The 9,707-nt window shown below is 46.8% G+C and overlaps 1 pseudogene; it reads right to left on the reverse strand.

Annotated features, from left to right (window-relative positions):
- Positions 1-238: 238 nt before the first annotated feature.
- On the reverse strand, positions 239-6,355 carry LOC147087113 (NACHT, LRR and PYD domains-containing protein 3-like; annotated as a pseudogene).
- Positions 6,356-9,707: the final 3,352 nt, after the last annotated feature.

Below are 9,707 nucleotides of genomic sequence, written 5' to 3' on the forward strand. Positions count from 1 at the left end.
CTTGGAATGGTCACACAATGGGAGCAGTGACGTCATCACTTGGAATGGTCACACAATGGGAGCAGTGACAGCATCACTTGGAATGGTCACACAATGGGAGCAGTGACATCATCACTTGGAATGGTCACACAATGGGAGCAGTGATGTCATCACTTGGAATGGTCACACAATGGGAGCAGTGATGTCATCACTTGGAATGGTCGCACAATGGGAGCAGTGACAGCATCACTTGGAATGGTCACACTGTCACACTCAGTCTGGGTCTTGTTCCCTGCAGTAACTCCAGCTGTTTCCTTCCGTTTAAACGGAACTGATTCTCCCCCAGCCTGAAACAGATTAAAGATTAAACAGGAATTAAGAGATTGAACATCAGTGTAAATAACCGCGAGACTGGGGTTAATATTTCAATATTAATTACAGACAAATATTACCCAGAAAAGTGACTGAATCCCATTGATATTTAATTGATTATATTAAACATTAACACAACCACTCACCAGATGTACTCCAGACTCTGGCAGGTCAGTGTGAGGCGGCGGATAGCGGGGACAGATCGGTCTGTGAAGGAGTTTGATCCCAGGTTCAGAATCATCAGTGAGCGGTTTGTACTGAGAGCGGAGGAGAGATTCTCAGCACTAGAATCTGTGAGACCGACACCATCCAGGCTGGGGATCAGAGAGAGAAATAACAGGAATCAGAGTAAATCCCCAGAGTTTATTAATAACACTGTTACTGATACTGATAATAATGTCCAGTGTCAGACATCCAGTTATTATAAACACAATCTCACACAGACTGGTACTTACCGCAGTCTCTGTATTTTACAGTCTGGGTTCCTCAGAGCCACAGACAGTTGTTTCACTCCTGAATCTCCCAGTTTATTATTACTCAGGATCAGGTCCGTCAGTGAGTGGTTTGTACTGAGAGCGGAGGCGAGATCCTCGGCACAAGAATCTGTGAGACCGACACCATCCAGCCTGGGGATCAGAGAGAGAAATAACAGGAATCAGAGTAAATCCCCAAAGTTTAATAATAACACTATTACTGATGCAAATAATGTTCAGTGTCAGACATCCAGTTATTATAAACACAATCTCACACAATCTGGTACTCACCGCAGGTTCTGTATTTTAGAGTCCGGGTTCCTCAGAGCCACAGACAGTAGTTTCACTCCTGAATCTCCCAGTTTATTATAACCCATGTTCAGATCCGTCAGTGAGCAGTTTGTACAGAGAGCGGAGGCGAGATCCTCGGCACAAGAATCTGTGAGACCGATACCAAACAGACTGGGGATCATAGAGAGAAATAACAGGAATCAGAGTAAATCCCCAGAGTTTATTAATAACACTATTACTGATACAAATAACAATGTAGAGTGTCAGACATCCAGTTATTATAAACACAATCTCACACAGTCTGGTACTTACCCCAGTGTCTGTATTTTACAGTCCGGGTTTCCCAGAGCCACAGACACTAGCTCCACTCCTGAATCTCCCAGTTTATTATTACCCAGGTTCAGATCCGTCAGTGAGCGGTTTGTACTGAGAGCGGAGGCGAGATCCTGGGAACAAGAATCTGTGAGACCGACAGCCCACAGCCTGTGGATCAGAGAGAGAAATAACAGGAATCAGAGTAAATCCCCAGATTTTATTAATAACTCTATTACTGATACTAATAACAATGTACAGTGTCAGGCATCCAATTATTATAAACACAATCTCACACAGTCTGGTACTTACCCCAGTGTCTGTATTTTACAGTCCGGGTTTCCCAGAGCCACAGACACTAGCTCCACTCCTGAATCTCCCAGTTTATTATTACCCAGGTTCAGATCCGTCAGTGAGCGGTTTGTACTGAGAGCGGAGGCGAGATCCTGGGAACAAGAATCTGTGAGACCGACAGCCCACAGCCTGTGGATCAGAGAGAGAAATAACAGGAATCAGAGTAAATCCCCAGATTTTATTAATAACTCTATTACTGATACTAATAACAATGTACAGTGTCAGGCATCCAATTATTACAAACACAATTTCACACAATCTGGTACTTACCGCAGTCTCTGTATTTTACAGTCCGCGTTCCCCAGAGCCACAGACAGTAGTTTCACTCCTGAATCTCTCAGTTTACTGTCACTCAGTCTAAACACAAACAGAGAGAGAGAAACAAACTGAATTGAAGCCCGGAGTGTAATGATATCAGCAAATAGAGATGGTATTTGCCTGTTCGATTATGATGCCTTAATAGCATGTTTGCAGGTATTGATTGCTTGCGCCTGACCAGCAGAGGTCATGTGATCGAGACAAGCAAGGCAGTGGAGTTTAGTTTCAGTTTCGTTCTAAATGCATCACAAGCATAATGTCTCCTGGAAATGCTATATAAAGAGTTGAACAGACTTTAGATTAAAAGTCATTCTCTTTCATAAATGTCTCGTCATTGAACCCACAAAGAAATCAATACACGGAGCTGATGTAATTTTCTCTCTGGGATATTACAGCAATCACTGAAAGTATTCAGGACATTAATCACCCGGTTTCCACCCGCGATTTCCTATATGGGCGGGTAGGGGTCTGTTCGGGTGGGACTGGGGTCGGTGGCGGGTCGGGGTCGGGTGGAGGGAGGTGCAGGGGCTGGTGGTGGGTGGCGGGTCGGGTGGAGGGAGGGGCCGGGGTCGTTGGTGGGTCGGGGGGTCGTGGTCGGGTGGAGGGAAGTGCCGGGGTCGGTGGTGGGTCGGGGGGTCGAGGTCGGGTGGAGGGAGGTGCCGGGGTCGGTGGTGGGTCGGGGGGTCGAGGTCGGGTGGAGGGAGGTGCCGGGGTCGGTGGTGGGTCGGGGGGTCGAGGTCGGGTGGAGGGAGGTGCCGGGGTCGGTGGTGGGTCGGGGGGTCGAGGTCGGGTGGAGGGAGGTGCCGGGGTCGGTGGTGGGTCGGGGGGTCGAGGTCGGGTGGAGGGAGGGGCCGGGGTCGGTGGTGGGTCGGGGGGTCGAGGTCGGGTGGAGGGAGGGGCCGGGGTCGGTGGTGGGTCGGGGGGGCGGGGAGGGGTATGGTCGTGTCGGGTGGGGTCGGGTGAGGTCGGGGTCGGCTGAGGGCCGGATGGGGCTGGGAGAGGTCGGGTGGGACCGGGGTCGGGTAAGGTCGGGGACCCACTCGACCCACCACTGATGGTGCCCGCTGACCCCTGTGAAATTCCCCCCTCACTGGAAATGTATCTCACTCTGTCCAACAGCCCATATATTCAGGGACTGTCCATTAATGTATTTATTAAATAAAGTGCTGTCTCTGTGAAGCCTTTAAATGTCCCTCAGTCTGTCTCAATCCCTAATGATCGGAATTACCTTCCTGGAGCTCAGTGACCCGCCTCGTCATGTTTGGAGAAACTTATCTCATTTCTGCTGCACCTTAGATCCCGGGCTTTATGGGAATAAAGTGATTTTCCCAGAATTAAATGATAAAGTGGTGATTCCCTGTACTTTATACTCTGAGCAATATATTAATCTGTATTATATCCCGGGGTGAGTAATATTGTGAAACGCTAACTGCTGCTGTAAAATCTGTCCCCCAGGATTTTATATAACAAGGAGAATTTATTCTGAATTAAAACAGGAAATGCTGGAAATACCCAGCAGGTCAGGCAGCATCTTTAGAGAGAGAAACAGAGTTAATGTTTCAGGTCAAGGACCCTTCGTCAGAACTGGAACAAGTTACAGATGTAACGGATGTTTAAGCAAGTGTAGGGGCCGGGAAAGGTGGGGGGAGCGGAGGAAAGAACAAAAGGGAAGGTCGGTGATAGGGTGGAAGACAGGAGAGATTGAAAGACAAAAGGGATGATGGTGCAAGCAAAAGGAGATGGTAATGGGACAAGTTAAGTAACAAAAGATGAATCTAGTTGAGGTGTAAATGTCAATGACAGAATCATCAACAGCTGTCATACGAGAGAAAAACAAGGAAAAGGAAAAACAATAATGAAACAAATAAACTAGGGGCTGAGTTTATAGTCTGAAATTGTTGAACTCGATGTTGAGTCCAGAAGGTTGTAAAGTGCCTAATTGAAAGATGAGGTGCTGATCCTCGATCTTATGTTGTACTTTGTTGGAAGAGTGTAAGAGGCCGAGAATGGAGAGATCAGAGTGGGAGTTGAGCAGAGAATTAAAGCGATAGGTGACCAGAAGCTCGGGGTCACACTTACAGACTGAGCGAAGGTGTTCCACAAAGCAATCACCCAATCTGCATATTTCTGCCCAATGTAGAGGAGACTGCATCGTGAGCAGTGAATACAGTATATTAAATTGCAAGAGGTACAAGTAAATCGCTGTTTTACCTGGAAGGAGAGTTTTGGGCATTGGACAATGAGAAGGGAAGAGGTAAAAGGGCAGGTGTTGCATCTCCTGTGCTTGCACAGGAATGTGCTCTGGGAAGGGGAATGTGTGTTGGGGTGATTGAGGAGTGGACCAGGTTGTCGTGGAGGGAGCGGTCCCTTCGGAATGCTGAAAGGGGAGGTGAGGGGAAGATGTGTTTGGTGGTGGGATCACGCTGGACATGATGGAAATGGCGGAGGATGATCCGTTGAATGCAGAGGCTGGTGGGTGAAAGGTGAGGACAAGGTGAACCCTATCATAGTTCTGGGTGGGCTGGGAAGGGGTGAGAGCAGAAGTGCAGGAAATAGAAAGGACATGGTCAAGAGCCATGTCAACCACGGTAGAGGGGAGTACTCAGTTGAGGAAAAAGGAAGACATGTCGGAAGCACTGGTGTGGAAGGTGGCATCATCGGAGCAGATGCGACAGGGACAGAAAACCTGGGAGAATGGACCAGCATCCTTACAGGAAGCGAGTTGGGAGGAAGTGTATTCCAGGTAGTTGTGGGAGTCAGAGGGCTTAGAGTGAATGTTTGTCAATAGCAGCAATAGAGTATATCCTGCCCCGTTACAAGTTTTAAATCTCCTTGCACACCTAGTTTATAGGGGAGGGGAGTCTCTCACTTTATTCCCATTAACTGGCTCTACATTTATTTCAGGTGTAACTGGCCCGACAGTTTTTTGGGGGGAATTTTCGGAAGTTCCCTCCCCTAGTGTGGCCTCACACAGGGGGTGGATTATGGGGAATTCCCGGGTTCACTTCCCCCGGTTTACCCAGGAGCTGCCCGCTGTGTGAGTGGCCCCACCGCTGGCCGGTGTGTGTCTGCACTCTGGTTAGATTGGAACATTTTCACCGGCAGGTTTAAGATCCTGAATATTAATCTTTACTCAACGTTCAGGACTGTGAATAATTGTAAACATTTACAGCTGAAAGAATTCCCGATTCCCCAATATTCCCAATGCAGGAAACTACCCCCTCGACAGGACACAGCCTGTACGGTATTGGAGTAAATATCGAACTGTTAGTGATTTAAACTTGGGTTTCTCTCCTGTTTCCAGTTGAAATGGTGGATGTGGAAAACATTTTAAATTAATTTAATCTTTACTGCCGGATTATATTCTGTGTTTACATTCTGCTGTCCAGCTTTATTAAAGATGACTTATTGTAATTAAATTATCAGACTCTCAGTCACCTGTATCTGCTGATCCGATAAATGCTGTAAAATCCCTACTTGTTCACAAGGATCCATTTTAGATTCTCCAGTCCTTAGGGAACTACTGACCGATCCTCTTATTATTGGTCATATTTGTGTTGAATCCGCTTCTCTCTGGTTTAACTGAACTGTTTGTTTCCCTACATTATGGAGCAACAGCACAATCCATGACTGTTCTACAATTCACCCAACAGTTAGAGACAAATAATCAGTTAACTTAGCTCCCGGCATTTGTGCAGTGCGGGTACCAGCTGCTGGAGTCCTTCACACTGAATGTTGCAGTTCTGTAGATCGAGTGTTTTTATTGTATCACAGAGTCCAATGACGTGAGAGAGGACTGCACAGTCAATCGGGGTCAATGTCAATCCATTAAATGTAAGTGTTTCCACAGATCCCACTGTGGTCCGAGTCAGTCCTTTATTCTGAGACTCAAACAGGTAGTGGAATGTGTTCAGGAGGTTCCTTTTACCAATATTACTCCCTATGTTTCCAATCTGTCCTTCAATCTTCTCCTTCACCCAGTCAATCACTCGGCAGGTGGTTTGATGAAGAAATGGACCCAGAAACTCCTCCAGGGGCCGAGCTGCCTGTGGGGAGGAGAGACCAGCAACCAAACGGAGAAATATCTCAAATCGCCCATCTTCCTTGCTGTGGGCTTCTCTGAGGAGATTCAGGATGTCCCCAGGATCTGGAGTCAGGAATTGTGAGAGTGCGGCTACAAACTCTTGGATGGTGAGGTGCGGGAATGTGTACACCACGCTCTGGGCAGATTCATCTCTCTCCAAAAGTTATATCATGAACCCAGATAGGAACTGGGAAGGTTGTAGATTGTACTTGATCAAATCTCCATTTCTAAACACAATCTTCTTCTCGGAGACTCCTGTGAAGGCCATCTCACCAAGATTCAGTAACACATCACGGGGGCTTTCAATCTCTCGGCCATGGTTTTTCAAAATGTTGTAAATATAGTAGGAATATAGTTGGGTGATGGTCTTGGGAAATCGCTGCTGATTCCTGTCTCTTTGTTTAAAGAAGGGGCCTAGTGACAGACCGAGGATCAAGCAGTAGGAAGGGTTGTAGCACAAGGTGTACAGGATCTCGTTCTCTTCCACGTGTTTGAAAACAGCTGCTGCCACCGTCTGATCTTCAAAAAACTTGTTGAAATATTCCTTCCGCTCTTCACCAACAAATCCCAGGATTTCAGCCCAGACACTGATCGAAGCCTTTTCCAATAAATGTAATGCAGTGGGATGGCTGGTCACTAGCACTGAACATCCTGGGAGCAGCTTGTGCTGTATTAAACAGTACACAATGTCAGACACTTCACACCAGTCTTCAGGATCTGTGCACATGTGCTGAGGTTCAGTATTTCTCCGATTGTCAGCAAAATCGATACTGTCCTTGAATTCATCCAAACCATCGAATATAAACAGCAATACCTCTGGGTTCTTCCAGAGCTCCCTAAGAATATTCCCAAAGTAAGGATACAGATCCAGTATCAGATTCCTCAGGTTTATTCTACAGTTAATAGCGTTCAAATCCCAGAATTTAAAACTGAAAACAAATTGAAAGTTTGGGTATATTTTCCCAGTGGCCCAGTCATGAACAATCTTTTGTACCATTGTTGATTTTCCAATCCCCGAGACTCCGCTCACTGCTGCTGAACTCACAGACTTGGATCGCCAGAAGATATCCTCGATTTTCTGGAACAAACCGCCTCTCTGGGAAAAACAGCTCTGGAACAACTGATCAGTTCGAATTTTGTCCAGTTCTCTCCGGAGGTGTTTTTCTCTCCACTCTTCATGGTCTCGGCCTCTTACCAGCAGTTCATGTTCTACAAGAGTCCGATCTCGAACAGTAGAAATGAGCGTTAGCTCAGCATATCGATCAAACAGCTGGAAAATCTTAACCTTCTCCTTTATTAGGATAGTGTTCACTCTCAGTATATCAGTTTGTACCCGGAGTGTTTCCTTGTGTTTCTGCTGAACATCTTCAATAAGAACAGAGAGAAAGTGGTTCTCAGGATTATTTGTATTGACATAAAAACAACTTCTCAATGCCATTTCACTATTCAGCAAAATAATGCAAGATTTAATTGGCAATTTCGATAGAGGTGTGTGTAGAAATTCAAACTCAGTTAGTAGCTGAGAACTGTTTCAAATCATCACGTGATTCTAATAATTACTGGGAAATAGGGCACAGGATATTAGTGGGATATGGACAGAGTGTGAATGATCAAATGTCTGACAGTCTTGTATCAGATTTTGGGCAGGTTATTTGGGGCATTGTGTGAATTGGGAGTGGCACAGACTGTGAATGGTCAAGTGTCCCACTGTGACTGTAGCAGACTGTGGGCAGGTTATCTGGGGCATATTGTGAATTGGGAGTGGGACAGACTGTGAATGGTCAAGTGTCCCACTGTTACTGTATCAGACCATGGGCAGGGTATCAGGGGCATTGTGTGATTTGGGAGTGGGACAGACAGTGAATGGACGGATGATCCACTGTTACTGTATCAGACCTTGGGCAGGTTATCTGGGGCATTGTGTGAATTGGGAGTGGGACAGACTGTGAATGACCAAGTGTCCCACTGTTATTGTATCAGACCTTGGGCAGGTTATCTGTGCCAGTGTGAGAATTGGGAGTGGGGTAGACTGTGAATGGCCCAGTGTCCCACTGTTATTGTATCAGACCTTGGGCAGGTTATCTGGGGCATTGTGTGAAGAGGGAGTGGGACAGATTGTGAATGGTCAAGTGTCCCACTGTTATTGAATCAGACCTTGGGCAGGTTATCTGGGGCATTGTGTGAATTGGGAGTGGGACAGACTGTGAATGGACGGATGTTCCACTGTTACTGTATCAGACCTTGGGCAGGTTATCTGGGGCATTGTGTGAATTGGGAGTGGGACAGACTGTGAATGGTCAAGTGTCCCACTGTTTCTGTATCAGACATTGGGCAGGCTATCTGGTGCATTGTGTGAATTGGGAGTTGGACAGACTGTGAATGGTCAAGTGTCCCAATGTTACTGTATCAGACCTTGGGCAGGATATCTGGGGCATTGTGTGAATTGGGAGTGGGACAGACTGTGAATGGTCAAGTCTCCCACTGTTACTGTATCAGATCTTGGGCAGGTTATCTGGGGCATTGTGTGAATTGGGACTGGGATAGACTGTGAATGGTCAAGTGTCCCACTGTTACTGTATCAGACATTGAGCATGTTATCTGGGGCATTGTGTGAATTGGGGGTGTGACAGACTTTGAATGGTCAAGTGTTCCACTGTTACTGTATCAGACCAGGGGCAGGTTATCTGGGGCATTGAGTGAATTGGGCTGGGACAGACTGTGAATGGTCAAGTGTCCCAATGTTACTGTATCAGACCTTGGGCAGGATATCTGGGGCATTGTGTGAATTGGGAGTGGGACAGACTGTGAATGGTCAAGTGTCCCACTCTTACTGTATCAGTCCTTGGGCAGGTTATCTGGGGCATTGTGTGAATTGGGAGTTGGACAGACTGTGACTGGTCAAGTGTCCTACTGTTACTGTATCAGACCTTGGGCAGGTTATCTGGGGCATTGTGTGAATTGGGAGTGGGACAGCCTGTGAATGGTCAAGTGTCCCACTGTTACTGTATCAGACCTTGGGCAGGTTATCTGGGGCATTGTGTGAATTGGGAGTGGGACAGACTGTGAATAGTCAAGTGTCCCACGGTTATTGTATCAGACCTTGGGCAGGTTATCTGGGGCAGTGCGTGAATTGGGAGTGGGACAGATAGTGAATGGTAAAGTGTCCCAATGTTACTGTATCAGATCTTGGGCGGGATATCTGGGGCATTGTGTGAATTGCGAGTGGGACAGACTGTGAATTGTCAAGTGTCCCACTGTTACTGTATCAGAACTTGGGCAGGTTATCTGGGGCATTGTGTGAATTGGGAGTTTGACAGACTGTGAATGGTCAAGTGTCCCACTGTTACTGTATCAGACCTTGGGCAGGTTATCTGGGGCATTGTGTGAATTGGGACTGTGATAGACTGTGAATGGTCAAGTGTCCCACTGTTACTGTATCAGACCTTGAGCATGTTATCTGGAGAATTGTGTGAATTGGGAGTGTGACAGACTTTGAATGGTCAAGTGTTCCACTGTTACTGTAT

Source organism: Somniosus microcephalus, unplaced genomic scaffold (genome assembly GCF_052327205.1).
Source record: "Somniosus microcephalus isolate GS21.2 unplaced genomic scaffold, FLI_Smic_1.0 unresolved_chr6, whole genome shotgun sequence".
NCBI lineage: Eukaryota > Metazoa > Chordata > Chondrichthyes > Squaliformes > Somniosidae > Somniosus > Somniosus microcephalus.